Below are 25583 nucleotides of genomic sequence, written 5' to 3' on the forward strand. Positions count from 1 at the left end.
GCTCAAATTACAGAGGTATAAGTTTGTTGAGTATTCTTGGTAAATTATATGGTAGGGCTTTGATTGAGAGGGTTAAGGCATGTACAGAGCATCAGACTGGGGAAGAGCAGTGTGGTTTCAGAAGTGGTAGAGGATGTGTGGATCAGATGTTTGCTTTGAAGAATGTATATGAGAAATTCTTAGAAAAACAAATGCATTTGTATGTGGCATTTATGGATCTGGAGAATGCATGTGATAGAGTTGATAGAGATGCTCTTTGGAAGGTTTTAAGAATATATGGTGTGGGAGGCAAGTTGTTAGGAGCAGTGAAAAGTTTTTATCGAGGATGTAAGGTATGTGTACGTGTAGGAAGAGAGGAAAGTGATTGGTTCTCAGTGAATGTAGGATTGCGGCAGGGGTGTGTTTGTTTAATTTGTTTATGGATGGTGTTTTTAGGGAGATGAATGCAAGAGTTTTGGAACGAGGGGCAAGTATGCAGTCTGTTGTGGATGAGAGAGCTTGGGAAGTGTCAGTTGTTGTTCGCTGATGATACAGCACTGGTGGCTGATACATGTAAGAAACTACAGAAGCTGGTGACTGAGTTTGGTAAAGTGTGTGAGAGAAGAAAGTTAAGAATAAATGTGAATAAGAGCAAGGTTATTAGGTACAGTAGGGTTGAGGGTTAAGTCAAATGGGAGGTAAGTTTGAATGGATAAAAACTGGAGGAGGTAAAGTGTTTTAGATATCTGGGAGTGGATCTGGCAGCGGATGGAACCATGGAAGCGGAAGTGAATCATAGGGTGGGGGAGGGAGCGAAAATTCTGGGAGCCTTGAAGAATGTTTGGAAGTCGAGAACATTATCTCGGAAAGCAAAAATGGATATGTTTGAAGGAATAGTGGTTCCAACAATGTTGTATCGTTGCGAGGCTTGGGCTATGGATAGAATTGTTCGCATGAGGGTGAATGTGCTAGAAATGAGATGTTTGAGGACAATATGTGGTGTGAGGTGGTTTCATCGAGTTAGTAATGTAAGGGTGAGAGAGATGTGTGGAAATAAAAAGAGTGTGGTTGAGCGAGCAGAAGAGGGTGTTTTGAAATGGTTTGCTCCCATGGAGAGAATGATTGGGAAAGATTGACCAAGAGGATATATGTGTCAGAGGTGGAGGGAACGAGGAGAAGTGGAAGACCAAATTGGAGGTGGAAAGATGGAGTGAAAAAGATTTTGAGCGATCGTGCCCTGAACATGCAGGAGGGTGCAAGGCGTTCAAGGAATAGAGTGAATTGGAATAATGTGGTATACCGGGGTCAACGTGCTGTCAATGGATTGAACCAGGGCATGTGATGCGTATGGGGTAAACCATGGAAAGTGTGTTGGGCCTGGATGTGGAAAGGGAGCTGTGGTTTCGGTGCATTATTACATGACAGCTAGAGACTGAGTGTGAACGAATGGGGCCTTTGGTGTCTTGCCTAGCGCTACCTCGCACACATGAGGGGGTAGGGGGTTTTTGTTCCATGTGTGGCGAGGTGGCGATGGGAACAAATAAAGGCAGACAGTATGAATTATATACATGTGTATATATGTATATATCCGTGCGTGTATATATATCTGTACATTGAGATGTATAGGCATGTATATTTGCGTGTGTGGACGTGTATGTATATACATATGTATGTGGGCGGGTTGGGCCATTCTTTCGTCTGTTTCCTTGCGCTACATCGCTAACGCGAGAGACAGCGACAAAGCAAGTAATAATATATATATATATATATATATATATATATATATATATATATATATATATATATATATATATATATATATATATATATATATATATATATATATTTATTCATTTATTCATTTTGCTTTGTCGCTGTCTCCCGCGTTAAGGAGGTAGCACGAAACACACGAAAGAATCGCCAACTCACCCACATACACAAGTATATACATACACGTCCACACACGCAAATATACATACCTATATATCTCAACGTATACGTATATATACAAACACAGACATATACATATGTACATAATTTTTACTGTCTGCCTTTATTCATTTCCATCGCCACCTCGCCACACATGAAATAACAGCCCCCTTCCCCCTCATATATGCGATGTAGCGCTAGGAAAAGACAACGAAGGCCCCATTCTTTCACATTCAGTCTCTAGCTGTCATGTAATAATGCAACGAAACCACAGTTCCCTTTCCACATCCAGGCCCCACAGAACTTCCCATGGTTTACCCCAGAGGCTTCACATGAACTGGTTCAATGCACTGACAGCACGGCGACACCGGTATACCACATCGTTCCAATTCACTCTATTCCTTGCACGCCTTTCACCCTCCTGCATGTTCAGGCCCCGATCACTCAAAAAAAATTTCACCTTATCTTTACACCTCCAGTTTGGTCTCCCATTTCTCCTCGTTCCCTCCACCTCTGAGACATATATCCTTTTTGTCTATATTTCCTCAGTCACTATTTCCATATGACCAAATCATTTTAAAACACCCTCTTCTACTCTCTCAACCACACTCTTTATTGCCACACATCTCTCTTACTCTATTATTACTTACTCGATCAAACCACCTCACACCACATATTGTCCTCAAACATCTTATTTCCAGTATATCCACACTCCTCCGCACAACTCTGTTCATAGCCCACGCCTCGCAACCATACAACATTGTTGGAACCACTATTCCTTCAAACATACCCATTTTTGCTTTCTAAGATAACGTTCTCGACTTCCAAACACACACATATATATATATATATATATATATATATATATATATATATATATATATATATATATATATATATATATATATATATATATATAGCGCAAGGTAGCGCAAGGATACAGACGAAAGAAATGGTCCAACTCACCCCCGTAGACATGTATATAAATACACGTCCACACGCGCAAACATCCATACCCATACATCTCAATGTACACATATATGTACACACACAGACACATACATATATACACATGCACACAGTTCATACTGTCTGCCTTTATTATTCCCATCGCCACCTGGCCACACATGGAATAACATCCCCCTCCCCGTCATGTGTGCGAGGTAGTGCTAGGAAAAGACAACAAAGGAACCCATTCGTTCACACTCAATCTCTGTCATGCAATAATGCCCGAAACCACAACTCCCTTTCCACATCCAGGCCTCACAGAACTTTCCATGGTTCACTCCAGACGCTTCACATGCCCTGATTTAATCCATTGACAGTACGTCTACCCTGGTATACCACATCGTTCCAGTTCACTCTATTCCTTGCCCGCCTTTCACCCTCCTGCATGTTCAGGCCCCGATCACTCAAAATCTTTTTCACTCCATCTTTCCACCTCTAATTTGGTCTCCCACTTCTCCTCGTTCCCTCCACCTCCGACACATATATCATCTTGGTCAATCTTTGATCACTCATTCTCTCCATGTGCCCAAACCATTTCAAAACACCCTCTTTTGCTCTCTCAACCACAATCATTATATTTCCACACGTCTGTCTTACCCTTACATTACTTACTAGATGAAACCACCTCACACCACATATTGTCCTCAAACATCTCATTTTCAGCACATCCACCCGCCTGTGCACAACCCTATCCATAGCCCACGCCTCGCAACGATACAACATTGTTGGAACCACTATTCCTTCAAACATACCCATTTTTGCTTTTCGAGATAATGTTTTCGACTTCCACACATTCTTCAAGGCTCCCAGAATTTTCGCCCCCTCTCCCACCCTATGATTCACTTCGGCTTCCATGGTTCCATCCGCTGTCAGATCCATTCCCAGATATCTAAAACACTTTACTTCCTCCAGTTTTTCTCCATTCAAACTTACCTCCCAATTGACTTGACCCGCAACCCTATTGTACCTAATAACCTTGCTCTTATTCACATTTACTCTTAACTTTCTTCTTTCACACACTTTACCAAACTCAGTCAACAGCTTCTGCAGTTTCTCATATGAATCAGCCACCAGCGCTGTATCATCAGCGATCAACAACTGACTCACTTCCCAAGCTCTCTCATCCCCAAATGACTTCATACTTGCCCCTCTTTCCAAAACTCTTGCATTCGCCTCCCTAACAAACCCATCCATAAACAAATTAAACAACCATGGAGATATCACACACCCCTGCCGCAAACATACATTCACTGAGAACCAATCACTTTCCTCTCTTCCTACACGTACACATGCCTTATATCATCAATGAAAACTTTTCACTGCTTCTAACAACTTGACTCCCACACCATATATTCTTAATACCTTCCACAGAGCATCGCTATCAACTCTATCATATGCCTTCTCCAGATCCATAAATGCTACATACAAATCCATTTGCTTTTCTAAGTATTTCTCACATACATTCTTCAAAGCAAACACCTGATCCACACACCCTCTACCACTTCTGAAACCACACTGCTCTTTCCCAGTCTGATTCTATGTACATGCCTTCACCTTCTCAATCTATACCCTCCCATATAATTTACCAGGAATACTCAACAAACTTATACCTCTGTAATTTGAGCACTCACTCTCATCCTCTTTGCCTTTGTACAATGGCACTATGCACGCATTCCGCCAATCCTCAGGCACCTCACCATGAGTCATACATACATTAAATAACCTTACCAACTAGTCAATAATACAGTCACCCCCTTTTTTAATAAATTCCACTGCAATACCAAGTTATTAGGTACAGTAGGGTTGAGGGTCAAGTCATTTGGGAGGTAAGTTTGAATGGAGCAAAACTGGAGGAAGTAAAGTGTTTTAGATATCTGGGAGTGTATCTGGCAGCGGATGGAACCATGGAAGCGGAAGTGGATCATAGGGTGGGGGAGGGGGCGAAATCCTGGGAGCCTTGAAGAATGTGTGGAAGTCGAGAACATTATTTCGGAAGGCAAAAATGGGTATGTTTGAAGGAATAGTGGTTCCAACAATGTTGTATGGTTGCGAGGCTTGGGCTATGGATAGAGTTGTGCGCAGGAGGATGGATGTGCTGGAAATGAGATGTTTGAGGACAATGTGTGGTGTGAGGTGGTTTGATCGAGTAAGTAACGTAAGGGTAAGAGAGATGTGTGGAAATAAAAAGAGCGTGGTTGAGAGAGCAGAAGAGGGTGTTTTGAAATGGTTTGGGCACATGGAGAGAATGAGTGAGGAAAGATTGACCAAGAGGATATATGTGTCGGAGGTGGAGGGAACGAGGAGAAGTGGGAGACCAAATTGGAGGTGGAAAGATGGAGCGAAAAAGATTTTGTGTGATCGGGGCCTGAACCTGCAGGAGGGTGAACGGAGGGCAAGGAATAGAGTGAATTGTATCGATGTGGTATACCGGGGTTGACGTGCTGTCAGTGGATTGAATCAGGGCATGTGAAGCGTCTGAGATAAACCATGGAAAGCTGTGTAGGTATGTATATTTGCGTGTGTGGACGTATGTATATACATGTGTATGGGAGTGGGTTGGGCCATTTCTTTCTTCTGTGTCCTTGCGCTACCTCGCAAACGCGGGAGACAGCGGCAAAAAAAAAAGAAAAAAAAAAAAAAAAATATATATATATATATATATATATATATATATATATATATATATATATATATATATATATATATATATATATATATATATATATATATATATATATATATATATGTATATATATATATTCATATATATATATATATATATATATATATATATATATATATATATATATATATATATATATATATATATATATATATATATATATATATATATATATATTCCTATGAGTCCACGAGGAAAATGAATTACGATGAGTTCGCAAGAGCACTTCCGTGTAGTAATCACATTATCATGGACGACACAACAAAGAAATATAAATCAGTTGATATACATCGAATGGACCCTTTTTTGTGATAAACTTGCCTAATAAACAACTAAATAAGTATTCCTTGTGTGAATTAGGCTATGGTTTAATTTTTTTGTGCTCTAACAGGGAGGGAGCTGCAATGATGTCACAAAGTCCTTTTGTAATTTAGAGAAATTCAGTAATTCAACTAATGATGAAAGTAATATCTCTAAGGGCTTAGTGTATGCCAGTTTGCCAAAACCAGTGGAACCTAATTACCCTAAAAGATTTACAAGAGCTATTAAGACCTTAGAAAAGACAAGGATATACATATTACTAAAGGAGATAAGGCTAACATTGTTGTGATTTTAGACAAAGTAACTATCTATCTAAATGAATGATCTTTTAAATGATGACAGAACATATCCTAAGCTCAATAGAAATCCCATGGAAGCAGCTAATTCGCATTTCAATAAAGAAATGAAATTGTTCCTGAAAAGTAATGGTTCTCTTATGAAAAGTTTGTCATCTTTGTCCCCTTCGTTGCCATATATGTATGGACTTATCAAAACACATAAACAGAATTTTCCAGCAAGATGGAGTGCAGAACGCTTTATCATATATAAATTGTCAAAATGGTTTATTTCTTTCTTCAGCCCTTTAGTGGGTAAGTATCAAATTCTAATGTCATGAACAATGTAGATTTAGTCAACAAGCAAAACAATATCAAAGTTGATTTAATTTCAAACTAGTTCGCTTTGATGTTTTCTCACTTTTCAGAAAAATTCCAGTTGATAATCTTTTAGAATATTATTTGATGTCTTGGATGATATTGATTTACCTGTTACAAAGTCTGCTTTCACTGAACTGATAAAATTGTGTATAAAAGACTGTGCATATCAATTCAATTGAGATTATTGTGCTCAAAAATTTGGAATGGCAATGGGTAACCCTCTTTCACCTGTACTAAGTAATGTTTGTATGGAACTTTTTTAAACAAAATTACTAAAGGATATCTTAACTTCTAACGCAACTTGGCTTAGTTATGTAGATGATGTTCTTTGTGTTTGGCCAATAAATGAAAATTTATAAATAATTCTCCCCTTGGTTAACAATTTGGTACCTTCCATCAAATTTACTGTAGAAAATGAAAATAATGGTATGTTACCATTTTTAGATTGCATGATCTATAGGCAAGGAAAGAAGTTTAAGTTCAGCATGTACAGAAAACCTACCAATGTATGCTGATATATCCATTATTACTCATCTCAACATGACAGAGTTAGATTAACACCATTTCAATCTATGTTCTTTAGGGCATTACTTATTTGCATTCCAGAGTTTATTGATGATGAGTTTTAGAAGATATATTCTATTGGATCAAAGTTAAAGTAGCCTACATCTTTTATTGATAAATCCCTTAAGTTAGCAAAGAAATCATTTTATAGAGTTGAGCCCAAACCTCCCGTTAACACCAAGATTCTTTTAGTTCTCCTTTTCAATAATAATTTCACTCTACTTCCCATGTTGGATAAATCCTTTAATGTAAATGTTGCCTCCAGCAACAATAATACTATAAAGAATATCTTAACCAGGAATCCTCCAGAAAATTCTCCTGGATGCATCTATAAAACAACATGTGGAGATTGTGATAAATTTCATGTTGTGCAGACTGGTAAGGATCTTTCTGTTAGCCTTAAGCTCCATAGATATAGTATAAGAACGGGACAAGAATCAAATGCCTTGTTTCATCATGTTAAAAACTACGATCATTGAATTGACTGGAGTAACGCCATCTCAATTATTAAATCTAACTTTATTACCACGAGGAATATCACTGAGTCTTCATACATAAAGAATTACTGTTGAAAAAAGTTGTAAAATGTTAAGCTGTTCCCCAGTCTGATGCTCTGTACATGTCTTCACTCTCTCCATCAATACCCTCCCATATAATTTCGCAGGAAAACTCTACATACTTATACCTCTGTTGTTTGAACACTTACCTTTATTCTCTTTGCCTTTGCATGCATTCGGAAATCCTAGGTCACTTTCCCATGATTCATACATTCACTGAATATCCTTAACAACCAATCAACTACTGAGTCATCTCTTTTCATACTGAATTCTACTGCAAGACTATCCACACTCGCTGCCTTGCCGCATTTCATCTTCAGGAAGACTTTAACCAACCCTTATCTTTTCATAGAATACACTCCATGACTGTCTCACTTCGCATACTACCCAGTCGGAAACACCCTACATCCGCCACTCTATCATAAAATACATTTTTCGTCCTTTCGAAACACTCACTCCATCTTTTTTCTCAATTATTTCTCGTTTTTATTCTTTCTCCATTATTACTTCTTTTTACTTCCCTTTTTGCCTCCTTCCATCATTTTTCCAATTTGTTCTCTAGTTTTTCACACATCTTTTACCTCTTTCAAAAACACTTTTTTTATTCTTTCAAATTATTTGATGATGCTCTCTCACCACAACCCTCATATACCCTCTTATCCAACCCTAAAAAGTTCCTCTTGACTTCCTCTCCCTTTCCTTTATGCAAATCCCAATCATCTTGACTCCTTCCTTGTAATATCAGCCAAAATGCCACTCTTTTCTCTTTTACTATCAACGTTGCCTCTTTATCCAACCACTCACTAGACTTTCTAATTTGCCCACCTCCCACCTTTTGCATACCGTATGCATCACTTGCACATGCTATCACCGTTTCCTTAAATACCTCTCATTCCTCATCAGTTCTCTTCATTTCATTTGCAATCATATACTAATCTCATCCTCGCCTCCAACCCACCAGCCGCCATTTACAGCACATTTACAACCAAAAGTATTTCTTTTTCACACCTATCAGTTGATTAGAAGTCTACCTACTCTCTCCCTAGTCCTTCCCACTCACATACGAATACCTCTCTATATCTTTCTTTTATAATCAGGTATTGCCATTCACCCGTCTTTTTCCAGCACTCAACTTCACAAGTTTTTCACCGTTTCTACTCATAACCCTGAGTACCCTATGTGAACAGATTATCCCCTCAACTTTCATATTACTTACCTCCGTATTCAAATCACCCATCACTAATACCTGGTGATTTGCACCTAAGCGACTGACACCATTACTCAGTTGCTCCCAAAGCACTAGCATCTCATTGTCTTTCTTCTCATGACACCATGACCCATATCCTACCATCCACTATCGATTTTACTCATATGAAAGTAAAATTTTCTCATTTAATCTCTTGCACACTTCCACAATTCCTATTTCAGTAGTTGCACTACTCCTTCCTCTGCTCTTGCCCTTTCACCAACCCCTGACCGTACTCCCAAGCCACTCTTCCAGTTTACCCTTGAGCTTCGTTTCTCTCAGAGTCAGACCATCCAGGTTTCTTTCCTCGAACATACCACCATTCTCTCCTGTCTTCTCACCATAGTGTAGCTGCACTCTTGATTAGTTGGAATATATATATATATATATATATATATATATATATATATATATATATATATATATATATATATATATATATATATATATATATATATTCCCTGGGGATAGGGGAGAAAGAATACTTCCCACGTATTCCCTGCGTGTCGTAGAAGGCGACTAAAAGGGAAGGGAGCGGGGGGCTGGAAATCCTCCCCTCTCGTTTTTTTTTTAATTTTCCAAAAGAAGGAACAGAGAAGAGGGCCAGGTGAGGATATTCCCTCAAAGGCCCAGTCCTCTGTTCTTAACGCTACCTCGCTATCAAGGGAAATGGCGAATAGTATGAAAAAAAAAAAAAGAAATATATATATATATATATATATATATATATATATATATATATATATATATATATATATATATATATATATATATGTATATATATATATATATATATATATATATATATATATATATATATATATATATATATATATATATATATATATATATATATATATATATATATATATACATATATATATATATATATATATATATATTTATATATATATATATATATATATGTATATATATATATATATATACATATATATATATATATATATATATATATATATATATATATATATATATATATATATATATATATATATATATATATATATATATATATATATATATATATATATATATATATATATATATATATATATATATGTATATATATATATATATATATATATATATATATATATATATATATATATATATATATATATATATATATATATATATATGTATATATATATATATATATATATATATATATATATATATATTATCCCTGGGGTTAGGGGAGAAAAAATACTTCCCACGTATTCCCTGCGTGTCGTAGAAGGCGACTAAATGGGGAGGGAGCGAGGGGCTGGAAATCCTCCCCTGTTTTCTTTTTTCTTTTTAGATTTTCCAAAAGAAGGAACAAAGAAGGGGGCCAGGTGAGGATATTCCCTCAGAGGCCCAGTCCTCTGTTCTTAACGCTACCTTGCTAACGCGGAAAATGGCGAATAGTTTGAAAGAAAAAGAAAGAAATATATATATATATATATATATATATATATATATATATATATATATATATATATATATATATATATATATAGGAAAGGATCACAATTTTGCGCGTGATTAAGATACTGCTATGAGTCCATTGGGAATATGAAACACGAAAAGTTCCCAAGTGCACTTTCGTGTAATAATCACATCATCATATATATATATATATATATATATATATATATATATATATATATATATATATATATATATATATATATATATATATATATATATATATATATATATATATATATATATATATATATATATATATATATATATATATATATATATATATATATATATATATATATATATATATATATATATATATATATATATATATATATATATATATATATACATATATATATATATATATATATATATATATATATATATATATATATATATATATATATATATATATATATATATATATATATATATATATATATATATATATATATATATACATTATATATATATATATATATATATATATATATATATATATATATATATATATATATATATATATATATTTTTTTTTTTTTTCTTTGTCGCTGTCTCCCGCGTTTCCGAGGTAGCGCAAGGAAACAGACGAAAGAAATGGCCCAACCTACCCCCATACACATGTATATACATACGTCCACACACACGCAAATATACATACCTACACAGCTTTCCATGGTTTACCCCAGACGCTTCACATGCCTTGATTCAATCCACTGACAGCACGTCAACCCCGGTATACCACATAGCTCCAATTCACTCTATTCCTTGCCCTCCTTTCACCCTCCTGCATGTTCAGGCCCCGATCACACAAAATCTTTTTCACTCCATCTTTCCACCTCCAATTTGGTCTCCCTCTTCTCCTCGTTCCCTCCACCTCCGACACATATATCCTCTTGGTCAATCTTTCCTCACTCATTCTCTCCATGGGCCCAAACCATTTCAAAACACCCTCTTCTGCTCTCTCAACCACGCTCTTTTTATTTCCACACATCTCTCTTACCCTTACGTTACTTACTCGATCAAACCACCTCACACCACACATTGTCCTCAAACATCTCATTTCCAGCACATCCATCCTCCTGCGCACAACTCTATCCATAGCCCACGCCTCGCAACCATACAACATTGTTGGAACCACTATTCCTTCAAACATACCCATTTTTGCTTTCCGAGATAATGTTCTCGACTTCCACACATTCTTCAAGGCTCCCAGAATTTTCGCCCCCTCCCCCACCCTATGATCCACTTCCGCTTCCATGGTTCCATCCGCTGCCAGATCCACTCCCAGATATCTAAAACACTTCACTTCCTCCAGTTTTTCTCCATTCAAACTCACCTCCCAATTGACTTGACCCTCAACCCTACTGTACCTAATAACCTTGCTCTTATTCACATTTACTCTTAACTTTCTTCTTTCACACACTTTACCAAACTCAGTCACCAGCTTCTGCAGTTTCTCACATGAATCAGCCACCAGCGCTGTATCATCAGCGAACAACAACTGACTCACTTCCCAAGCTCTCTCATCCCCAACAGACTTCATACTTGCCCCTCTTTCCAAAACTCTTGCATTCACCTCCCTAACAACCCCATCCATTAACAAATTAAACAGTCATGGAGACATCACATATATATATATATATATATATATATATATATATATATATATATATATATATATATATATATATATATATATATATATATATATATATATATAGTAAATGTATGTATCATGGTGAAGTGCCTGAGGATTAAAGAAATGCATGTATAGTGATACTTTAAAAGGCAAAGACATAGGTGAGTATTCCAACTACATAGATACAAGTTTGTTGGAGATTTTATGGGAGGGTTTTGACTGAAAATGAGTAGATATGTGCAGAGTATCAGACTGGGGGTAGCACTGTAGTTTCAGAAGTGGTAAAGGATGTGTTGATCAGGTGCTTCTTTGAAAGAATGTGTTTGACAAATATTTAAAAAGGATATTTAGTGACATTTATGGATTTGAGGAAGGAATAGATAGGGCTGACAGAGATGGTTTGGGAGGTAAGCTGCTAGAAACGATGAGAAGTCTTATCGAGGGTATAAGGCGTATTTACAGGTAGGAAGAAAGGTGAATGAATGATTCCTATTAAAGGTCAGTCTGTAGCAAGGTTCTGTGATGTCATAAAGGATGTTTAATTTTTTATGAATGGAGTGGTGAAGGAGAGAAATGCAAGAGTCTTGGAAAGAGGGGCGAGTATGCAATCTGTTGGGATGAGAGGGTCTGGAAAGAGAGTCAGTTGTTGTTCGCCGATGATACAGCACTGGTGGCTGATTCGAGTGAGAAACAGCAGAAGTTGTTGACTGAGTTACGAGAAGTGCGTAAAATGAGAAGGTTTAAAGTAAATGTGAATAAAAACAAGGTTATTAGGTTCAACAGGATTGAGGGATAAAGTAGTTGAGAGATACATCTAAATCGAGAAAAAATAGGGGAAGAGAAGCTATTTTAGATATCAGGGAGTGGGCTTGGCAGCTTATGGTACCATGGAAATGGAAGTGGGTCATAGGGTGCGGGAGGGCGCGAAGGTTCTGGGAGCTGTAAAGAATGTGTGGAAAGTGAGATTGTTATATGGGAGAGCAATAACAGTTCCAGAAAATATTATATGGTTGCACCTCCTTCGTTCACATTCATTATTTAGCTGACATTCGTGTTGTGCCAATACCACAGTTCCCTATCTACAACCAGAACCACAGACCTTTAATCGGTTCCTCCGGTAGCATCATACAAATAGAGTGATAGATCATCCACTTTTGGAGGGAAAACCTATTTACTCAATAAAATTGAAATAATCTATCCTAGATTAGTGATGATAAAACTGATTGGTTTACAAAAAGAGAATTTACGTTTTAAAGTTTAAAAAAATATATGTAGTAATGAATGTGCTTTCAGTACAGGACTTCCTTTTGACTAATGCTCTTGACGAGGATTTGCGTGTCACATCGAACTCAAGCGTCATGTTTGCATAATCTCAATGATGTAATCAGCATGTTCATTGATACCTTTAATAAGTTTCAAATTTCCAGAGTGTGTTTGCAAAAGCGACACAAACTTTCTATCCACTTGAATTCCAGTACAACCAGAGAACTTCATGGGCCACAAGTTCGACGTCTTAGCTCTTCCTTTCTTTCCATTCACGAGCTTCAAGCGTGACGGCGAGGAATCAGGGACCACCGTCACATTGCTAGACTCCGTTGACACAAGAATAATCAACAGCTTCTCCAACCAAGTCAACTTCACGTAAGACCAACAGACAAGAATATGTATATAAAAAATCATAACATCATATAATTCAATAATTCCAGGGCCGTATTCGCAAAGGTCCATGCAGCTTCAAAGCGGTGCTACAATCTACATCAGGCAAGAGATGGATTCCACTAAAGGAAGAACCAAAATAACATTATACTAGAATAAATAACATTATACTAGAATAACATTATAACATTATATATATATATATATATATAAATATATATATATATATATATATATATATATATATATATATATATATATATATATATATATATACATATATATATATATATATATATTCTTTTTCTTTTCTTTCGTACTATTCGCCATTTCCCACGTCAGCGAGGTAGCGTTAAGAACAGAGGAATGGGCCTTTGAGGGAACATCCTCACCTGGCCCCCTTCTCTGTTCCTTCTTTTGGAAAATTGAAAAAAAACGAGAGGGGAGGATTTCCAGCCACCCGCTCCCTCCCCTTTTAGTCGCCTTCTACGACACGCAGGGAATACGTGGGAAGTATTCTTTCTCCCCTATCCCCAGGGATAATATATATATATATATATATATATATATATATATATATATATATATATATATATATATATATATATATATATATATATATATATATATATATATATATATATATATACATATATATATATATATATATATATATATATATATATATATATATATATATATATATATATATATATATATATATATATATATATATATATATATATATATATATATATATATATATATACATATATATATATATATATATATATATATATATATATATATATATATATATATATATATATATATATATATATATATATATATATATATATGTTTTTTTTCTTCTTTTGCTTTGTCGCTGTCTCCCGCGTTTGCGAGGTAGCGCAAGGAAATAGACGAAAGAAATGGCCCAACCCACCCCCATACACATGTATATACATACGTCCACACACGCAAATATACATACCTACACAGCTCTCCATGGTTTACCACAGACGCTTCACATGCCCTGATTCAATCCACTGACAGCACGTCAACCCCGGTATACCACATCGAACCAATTCACTCTATTCCTTGCCCTCCTTTCACCCTCCTGCATGTTCAGGCCCCGATCACACAAAATCTTTTTCACTCCATCTTCTCACCTCCAATTTGGTCTCCCACTTCTCGTTCCCTCCACCTCCGACACATATATCCTCTTGGTCAATCTTTCCTCACTCATTCTCTCCATGTGCCCAGACCATTTCAAAACACCCTCTTCTGCTCTCTCAACCACGCTCTTTTTATTCCACACATCTCTCTTACCCTTACGTTACTTACTCGATCAAACCACCTCACACCACACATTGTCCTCAAACATCTCATTTCCAGCACATCCATCCTCCGGCGCACAACTCTATCCATAGCCCACGCCTCGCAACCATACAACCATACAACATATATATATATATATATATATATATATATATATATATATATATATATATATATATATATATATATATATATATATATATATATATATATATATATATATATATATATATATATATATATATATATATATATATATATATATATATATATATATATATATATATATATATATATATATATATATATATATATATTCCCTGGGGATAGGGGAGAAAGAATACTTCCCACGTATTCCCTGCGTGTCGTAGAAGGCGACTAAAAGGGAAGGGAGCGGGGAGCTGGAAATCCTCCCCTCTCGTTTTTTTTATCTTTTTAATTTTCCAAAAGAAGGAACAGAGAAGAGGTCCAGGTGAGGATATTCCCTCAAAGGCCCAGTCCTCTGTTCTTAACGCTACCTAGCTATCGCGGGAAATAGCTAATAGTATAAAAAAAAAAAAAAAAAAAATATATATATATATATTAAAAGATGGACTGACTCTATTGTTGACTGGTTGGTAAGTTTATTTAATGTATGTATGACTCATGGTGAGGTGCCTGAGGATTAGCGGAATGCGTGCATAGTAACATTGTACAAAGGCAAAGGCGATAAGAGTGAGTGCTCAAATTACAGAGGTATAAGTTTGCTGAGTATTCCTGGTAAATTATATGGGAGGGTATTGATTGAGAGGGTAAAAGCATGTACAGAGCATCAGATTGGGGAAGAGCAGTGTGGTTTCAGAAGTGGTAGAGGAATATGTGGATCAGGTGTTTGCTTTGAAGAATGTATGTGAGAAATGCTTAGAAAAGGAAATGGATTTGTATATAGCATTTATGGATCTGGAGAAGGCATATGATAGAGTTGATAGAGATGGTCTGTGAAAGGTATTAAGAATATATGGTGTGGGAGGCAAGGTGTTAGATGCAGTGAAAAGCTTTTATTGAGGAGGTAAGGCATGTGTACGTGTAGGAGGAGAGAAAAGTGATTGGTTCTCAGTGAATGTAGGTTTGCGGCAGGGATGTGTGATGTCTCCATGGTTGTGTGATTTGTTTATGGTTGGGGTTGTTAGGGAGGTAAATGCAAGAGTTTTGGAAAGAGGGGCAAGCATGAAATCTGTTGTGGATGAGAGAGCTTGGGAAGTGAGTCAGTTGTTGTTCGCTGATGATACAGCGCTGGTGGGTGATTCATGTGAGAAACTGCAGAAGCTGGTGACTGGGTTTGGTAAAGTGTGTGAAAGAAGAAAGTTAAGAGTAAATGTGAATAAGAGCTAGGTTATTAGGTGCAGTAGGGTTGCGGGTCAATTCAACTGGGAGGTAAGTTTGAATGGAGAAAAACTGTAGCAAGTAAAGTGTTTTAGATGTCGGGGAGTGGATCTGGCAGCGGATGGAACCATGGAAGCGGAAGTGAATCATAGAGTGGTTGAGGGGGCGAAAATCCTGGGAGACTTGAAGAATGTGTGGATGTCGAGAACTTTATCTCGGAAAGCAAAAATGGTTATGTTTGAAGGAATAGTGGTTCCAACAATGTTGTATGGTTGCGAGGCGTGGGCTATGGATAGAGTTGTGCGCAGGAGGGTGGATGTGCTGGAAATGAGATGTTTGAGGACAATGTGTGGTGTGAGGTGGTTTGATCGAGTAAGTAATGTAAGGGTAAGAGAGACGTGTGGAAATAAAAAGAGCGTGGTTGCGAGAGCGGAAGAGGGTGTTTTGAAATGGTTTGGGCACATGGAGAGAATGAGTGAGGAAAGATTGACCAAGAGGATATATGTGTTGGAGGTGAAGGGAACTAGAAGTGGGAGACCAAATTGGAGGTGGAAAGATGGAAAGATATATATATATATATATATATATATATATATATATATATATATATATATATATATATATATATATATATATATATATATATATATATATATATATATTCTTTCTTTCTTTCTTTCAAACCATTCGCCATTTCCCGCATCAGCGAGGTAGCGTTAAGAACAGAGGACTGGGCCTTTGAGGGAATACCCTCACCTGGCCCAATTCTCTGTTCCTTCTTTTGGAAAATTGAAAAAAAGAAAAAAAAAACAAAAGACGAGAGGGGAGGATTTCCAGCCCCCCGCTCCCTCCCCTTTTAGTCGCCTTCTACGACACGCAGGGAATACGTGGGAAGTATTCTTAATCCCCTATCCCCAGGGATAAAATATATATATATATATATATATATATATATATATATATATATATATATATATATATATATATATATATATATATATATATATATATATATATATATATATATTTATTTATTTATTTATTATACTTTGTCGCTGTCTCCCAAGTTTGCGAGGTAGAGCAAGGAAACAGACGAAAGAAATGGCCCAACCCCCCCCATACACATGTATATACATACGTCCACACACGCAAATATACATACCTACACAGCTTTCCATGGTTTACCCCAGACGCTTCACATGCCCTGCTTCAATCCACTGACAGCACGTCAACCCCGGTATACCACATCGCTCCAATTCACTCTATTCCTTGCCCTCCTTTCACCCTCCTGCATGCTCAGGCCCCGATCACACAAAATCCTTTTTCACTACATCTTTCCACCTCCAATTTGGTCTCCCTCTTCTCCTTGTTCCCTCCACCTCCGACACATATATCCTCTTGGTCAATCTTTCCTCACTCATCCTCTCCATGTGCCCAAACCACTTCAAAACACCCTCTTCTGCTCTCTCAACCACGCTCTTTTTATTTCCACACATCTCTCTTACCCTTACGTTACTCACTCGATCAAACCACCTCACACCACACATTGTCCTCAAACATCTCATTTCCAGCACATCCATCCTCCAGCGCACAACTCTATCCATAGCCCACGCCTCGCAACCATACAACATTGTTGGAACCACTATTCCTTCAAACATACCCATTTTTGCTTTCCGAGATAATGTTCTCGACTTCCACACATTCTTCAAGGCCCCCAGGATTTTCGCCCCCTCCCCCACCCTATGATCCACTTCCGCTTCCATGGTTCCATCCGCTGCCAGATCCACTCCCAGATATCTAAAACACTTCACTTCCTCCAGTTTTTCTCCATTCAAACTCACCTCCCAATTGACTTGACCCTCAACCCTACTGTACCTAATAACCTTGCTCTTATTCACATTTACTCTTAACTTTCTTCTTCCACACACTTTACCAAACTCAGTCACCAGCTTCTGCAGTTTCTCACATGAATCAGCCACCAGCGCTGTATCATCAGCGAACAACAACTGACTCACTTCCCAAGCTCTCTCATCCCCTAACAGACTTCATACTTGCCCCTCTTTCCAAAACTCTTGCATTTACCTCCCTAACAACCCCATCCATAAACAAATTAAACAACCATGGAGACATCACACACCCCTGCCGCAAACCTACATTCACTGAGAACCAATCACTTTCCTCTCTTCCTACACGTACACATGCCTTACATCCTCGATAAAAACTTTTCACTGCTTCTAACAACTTTCCTCCCACACCATATATTCTTAATACCTTCCACAGAGCATCTCTATGAACTCTATCATATGCCTTCTCCAGATCCATAAATGCTACATACAAATCCATTTGCTTTTCTAAGTATTTCTCACATACATTCTTCAAAGCAAACACCTGATCCACACATCCTCTACCACTTCTGAAACCACACTGCTCTTCCCCAATCTGATGCTCTGTACATGCCTTCACCCTCTCAATCAATACCCTCCCATATAATTTACCAGGAATACTCAACAAACTTATACCTCTGTAATTTGAGCACTCACTCTTATCACCTTTGCCTTTGTACAATGGCACTATGCACGCATTGCGCCAATCCTCAGTCACCTCACCATGAGTCATACATACATTAAATAACCTTACCAACCAGTCAACAATACAGTCACCCACTTTTTTAATAAATTCCACTGCAATACCATCCAAACCTGCTGCCTTGCCGGCTTTCATCTTCCGCAAAGCTTTCACTACCTCTTCTCTGTTTACCAAATCATTTTCCCTAACCCTCTCACTTTGCACACCACCTCGACCAAAACACCCTATATCTGCCACTCTATCATCAAACACATTCAACAAACCTTCAAAATACTCACTCCATCTCCTTCTCACATCACCACTACTTGTTATCACCTCCCCACTTGCGCCCTTCACCGAAGTTCCCATTTGCTCCCTTGTCTTACGCACTTTATTTACCTCCTTCCAGAACATCTTTTTATTCTCCCTAAAATTTAATGATACTCTCTCACCCCAACTCTCATTTGCCCTTTTTTTTTACCTCTTGCACCTTTCTCTTGACCTCCTGTCTCTTTCTTTTATACATCTCCCACTCAATTGCATTTTTTCCCTGCAAAAATCGTCCAAATGCCTCTCTCTTCTCTTTCACTAATACTCTTACTTCTTCATCCCACCACTCACTACCCTTTCTAATCAACCCACCTCCCACTCTTCTCATGCCACAAGCATCTTTTGCGCAATCCATCACTGATTCCCTAAATACATCCCATTCCTCCCCCACTCCCCTTACTTCCATTGTTCTCACCTTTTTCCATTCTGTACTCAGTCTCTCCTGGTACTTCCTCACACAGGTCTCCTTCTCAAGCTCACTTACTCTCACCACCCTCTTCACCCCAACATTCACTCTTCTTTTCTGAAAACCCATACAAATCTTCACCTTAGCCTCCACAAGATAATGATCAGACATCCCTCCAGTTGCACCTCTCAGCACATTAACATCCAAAAGTCTCTCTTTCGCACGCCTGTCAATTAACACGTAATCCAATAACGCTCTCTGGCCATCTTATCTACTTACATAAGTATACTTATGTATATCTCGCTTTTATATATATTTACATATATCCCTGGGGACAGGGGAGAAAGAATACTTCCTACGTATTCCCTGCGTGTCGTAGAAGGCGACTAAAAGGGGAGGGAGCAGGGGGCTGGAAATCCTCCCCTCATGTTTTTTTTTTTTTTTTTTACTTTCCAAGAGAAGGTACAGAGAAGGGGGCCAGGTGAGGATATTCCCTCAGAGGCCTAGTCACATGGAGAGAATGAGTGAAGAAAGATTGACAAAGAGGACATATGTGTCAGAGGTGGAAAGAACGAGAAGTGAAAGACCAAATTTGAGGTGGAAGGGTAGAGTAAAATATATTTTGAGTGATCGGGGTTTGAACATGCAGGAGATTAAAGGCGTGCAAGGAATAAAGTGAAATGGAATGATGTGGTATACCTGGGTCGACGTGTTGTCAATGGATGTGAAGCGTTTGGGGTAAACCATGGAATATTTTTTTGGCCTGGATGTGGAAAGGGAGCTATGGTTTCGGTGCATTATACATGGCAGCTGGAGATTAAGTGTTAACGAATGTTGCCATTATTGTCTTTCCTATCAGAAAACGCCTCGCAACCATATAACATTTTCGGAACCACTATTCCTTCAAACATACCCTTTTTGCTTTCCGAGATAACGTTCACGTCTTCCACACATTCTTCAACACTCCCAGAACTATTGCCCCCTCCCCCACCCTATGAATCACTTCCGCGGCCATGGCTCCATCTGCTGCCAAATCCAATCCCAGATATCTGAAATACTTAACTTCCTGCATTTTTTCTCATTGAAACGTACCTCCCAATAGACTTGTCTCTGAACCCTACTGTACCTAATAACCTTGCTTTCATTCACATTTCCTCTGAGCTTTCTTCTTTCTCACAATTTACCTAAGTCTGTCACCAGTTTCTGCAGTTTTTCACCCGAATCATCCACCAGCGTTGTATCATCAACGAACAAAAAGTGACTCATTTCCCAAGCACTCTCATCCATAAACGTGTGCATACTTGCCCTTCTCTCCAAATCTCTTGCATTCACCTCCCTAACAACCATATCCAAAAAAAATTAAACTACTATGGAGACATAACGTACCCTTAACATCCATATTCATAGACAAATGAATAAATATAATATATGTATATATATATATATATATATATATATATATATATATATATATATATATATATATATATATATATATATATATATATAATTTATTTACACAAACGTCAATAGCAGTTCTCATCAATTCAACCACTGTATCAATAAGCTTCAATGTCTAAGCTACATTTTTTTCCAATTTCACTATTTTCCTTCACATTTTCAATTGTGTCTGAAGGTTCTACTTCAAGAGTGATTGTTTTTCCAGTAAGGGTCTTCACATCTTGGATACATCCACACACATCCATTTTTTCGCACGAATCCATAGAACTTGCCAACCATGACAACGGCTTCGATAACTGGTCCATATTGTGAGAAAAGATAATATAAGTCATCGTTTGTCGCTGCCCCAGCGAGATTGCCGCAAAATATCTTGAACGCCGCAAAATATCTTGAACGTCTTTTGCACTTCACCCCCGGGCATTCTTCGCCCCTTGCCGGAGTAAACTGTGTAATCCATTTAGCCATTCAGTTTTGAATTCATAAAAATAGTAAATGGGCAGTCAGGATATCGTTCTTCCTAACATTTCCACAAAAAAAAAAAAATATATATATATATATATATATATATATATATATATATATATATATATATATACATATTATCCCTGGGGATAGGGGAGAAAGAATACTTCCCACGTATTCCCTGCGTGTCGTAGAAGGCGACTAAAAGGGGAGGGAGCGGGGGGCTGGAAATCCTCCCCTCTCGTTTTTTTTTTTTTAATTTTCCAAAAGAAGGAACAGAGAATTGGGCCAGGTGAGGGTATTCCCTCAAAGGCCCAGTCCTCTGTTCTTAACGCTACCTCGCTAATGCGGGAAATGGCGAATAGTTTGAAAGAAAGAAAGATATATATATATATATATATATATATATATATATATATATATATATATATATATATATATATATATATATATATATATATATATATATATATATATATATATATATATATATATATATATATATATATATATATATATATATATATATATATATATATATATATATATATATATATATATATATATATATATATATATATATATATATATATATATATATATATATATATATATATATATATATATATATATATACATTATTTGTTCATTTCATTTTGCTTAGTCGCTGTCTCCCGCGCCTGCGAGGTAACGCAAGGAAACAGACGAAAGAAATGGCCCAACCCACCCCCACACACATGCACACACACACACACGTCCACACACGCAAACATACACACCCACACATCCCAACGTACACACACATATATACACACACAGATACCCACATATACACACATACACACAATTCACACTGTCTGCCGCTACTCATCCCATCGCCACCCCGACACACACGGAATAACATACCCCTCCCCCTCATGTGCGCGAGGCAGCGCCAGTAAAAGACAACAAAGGCCCCATTCACTCATACTCAGTCTCTAGCTGTCATGCAATGATGCCCGAAACTACAGCTCCCTTTCCACATCCAGGCCCCACAGAACTTTCCATGGTTTACCCCAGACGCTTCAAATGCCCTGATTCAATCCATTAACAGCACGTCGACCCCGGTATACTACATCGATCCAATTCACTCTAGTCCTTGCCCGCCTTTCACTCTACTTCATGTTCAGGCCCCGATCACTCAAAATCTTTTTCACTCAATCTTTCCACCTCCAATTTGGTCTCCCACTTCTCCTCGTTCCCTCCACCTCCGACACATATATCCCCTTGGTCAATCTTACCTCACTCATTCTCTCCATGTGCCCACACCGTTTCAAAACACCCTCTTCTGCTCTCTCAACCACGCTCTTTTTATTTCCACACATCTCACTTACCCTTACATTACTTAATCGATCAAACCACCTCACACCACATATGGTCCTCAAACATCTCATTTACAACACATCCACCCTCCTGCGCACAACTCTATCCATAGCCCACGCCTCGCAACCATACAACATTGTTGGAACCACTATTCCTTCAAACATACCCATTTTTGCTTTCCGAGATAATGTTCTCGACTTCCACACATTCTTCAAGGCTCCCAGGATTCTCGCCCCCTCAACCACCCTATGATTTACTTCCGCTTCCATGGTTCCATCCGCTGCCAGATCCACTCCCAGATATCTAAAACACTTTACTTCCTCCAGTTTTTCTCCATTCAGACTTACTTCCCTATTGACTTGACCCTCAACCCTACTGTACCTAATAACCTTGCTCTTATTCACATTTACTCTTAACTTTCTTCTTTCACACACTCTACCAAACTCAGTCACAGCCTCTGCAGTTTCTCACATGAATCAGCCACCAGCGCTGTATCATCAGCGAACAACAACTGACTCACTTCCCAAGCTCTCTCATCCCCAACAGACTGCATGCTTGAACCTCTTTCCAAAACTCTTGCATTCACCTCCCTAACAACCCCATCCATAAACAAATTAAACACCATGGAGACATCACACACCCCGGCCGCAAACCTGCATTCACTGAGAACCAATCTCTTTCTTCTTTTCCTACATATACACATGCCTTACATCCTCCAAAACAAACTTTTCACCGCTAATTAACAACTTACCGCCTACACCATATATTCTTAATACCTTCCACAGAGCATCTCTATCAACTCCATATGGCTTTTCCCGATCCATAAATGCTACATACAAATCCATTTGCTTTTCTCAGTATTTCTCACATACATATCTCAAAGCAAGCACCTGATCCATACATCCTCTACCACTTCTGAAACCACAATCAATACCCTCCCATATAATTTCCCAGGAATACTCAACAGTCTCATACATCTGTAATTTGAGCTCTCACTTTTATCCCCATTGCCTTTGTACAATGGCACTATGCAAGAATTCAGCCAATCCTCAGGCACCTCACCATTAGTCATATATAAATTACATAACCTTACGAACCAGTCAGCAAAACAATCACCCACCTTTCTTGATAAATTCCACTACAATACCATCCAAACCCAATACCTTTCTTGCTTTCATCTTTCGCAAAGCTTTTACTACCTCTTCTCTGTTTACCAAATCATTCTCCCGAGCCCTCTCACTATGAAACCACCTCGAACAAAACACCCTATATCAGCCACTCTATCATCACACACATTCAACTAACCCTCAAAATACTTGTTCCATCTCTTCACATCAACACTACTTGTTATCACCTCCCTATTATCTCCCTTCAACGATGTTCCCATTTTTTTCCTTGTCTTACTCAATTTATTTACCTCTTTCCAAAACAACTTTTTTCTCCCTAAACTTTAATGATACTCTCTTACCCCAACTCTCATCTGCCCGTCTTTTTTACCTGTTGCACCTTTTTCTTGACCTTCTGCGTCTTTCAGTTATACATATCCTAGACATTTGCATTATTTCCCTGCAAAAATCGTCCAAATGCCTCAATCTTCTCCTTCACTAATAATCTTACTTCTTCATCCCACCACTCACTACCCTTTCTAATCTGCCCACCTACCAAGCTTCTTATGCCACAATCATCTTTTCCGCAAACCATCATTGCTTCCCCGAATATATTCCATTCCTCCATCATCCCCCTTACGTCCTTTGTTCTCCACTTTTTCCATTCTGTACTCAGTTTCTCATGGTACTTCCTCACACAAGTCTCCTTACCAAGCTCACTTACTCTCACCACTCTCTTCATCAAAAACATTCTCTCTTGTTTTCTGAAAACTTCTAGAAATCTTAACTTTCGCCTCTAGAAAATAATGATCAGACATCCTTCCAGTTGCAGCTCTCAGCACATTAACATCCAAAAGTCTTTCTCTTGCGCGTCTAAAAATAAATACATTATCAAATAAAGCTGCCTGGCCATCTCTACTACGTAGATACGTATACTTATGGATATCCCTCTCTTTAAGCAAGGTATTCTCAGTCACCAGTCCTTTTTCAGCATATAAATCTACGAACTCTTCACCTATTTTCATTTACAACACTCAACATCCCATGTACAACAATTATTCCCTTAACTGTAACATTATTCAACTTTGCATTCAAATTACCCATCACTATAACCCGGTCTCGTCCATTAAAACTACTAACATACTCTCACAGTTGCTCCCAAAACACTTACCTCTCATGATCTTTCACCTCATTCCGAGTTGCATATGCACCAGTAACTATCCATCATTTTCTTACCACTTTTACTTTTACCCATTTTAATCTAGAGTTTACTTTACTTAATAATATATGTATATGTATATATATATAATAATATATATATAATATATATATATATATAATATATATATATATATATTATATATATATAATATATATTATATATATATATATATATATATAAATATAATTAATATATATATATATATATATATATATATATATATATATATAT

This window comes from Panulirus ornatus, chromosome 2, assembly GCF_036320965.1.
Source record: "Panulirus ornatus isolate Po-2019 chromosome 2, ASM3632096v1, whole genome shotgun sequence".
NCBI classification, from domain to species: Eukaryota; Metazoa; Arthropoda; class Malacostraca; order Decapoda; family Palinuridae; genus Panulirus; species Panulirus ornatus.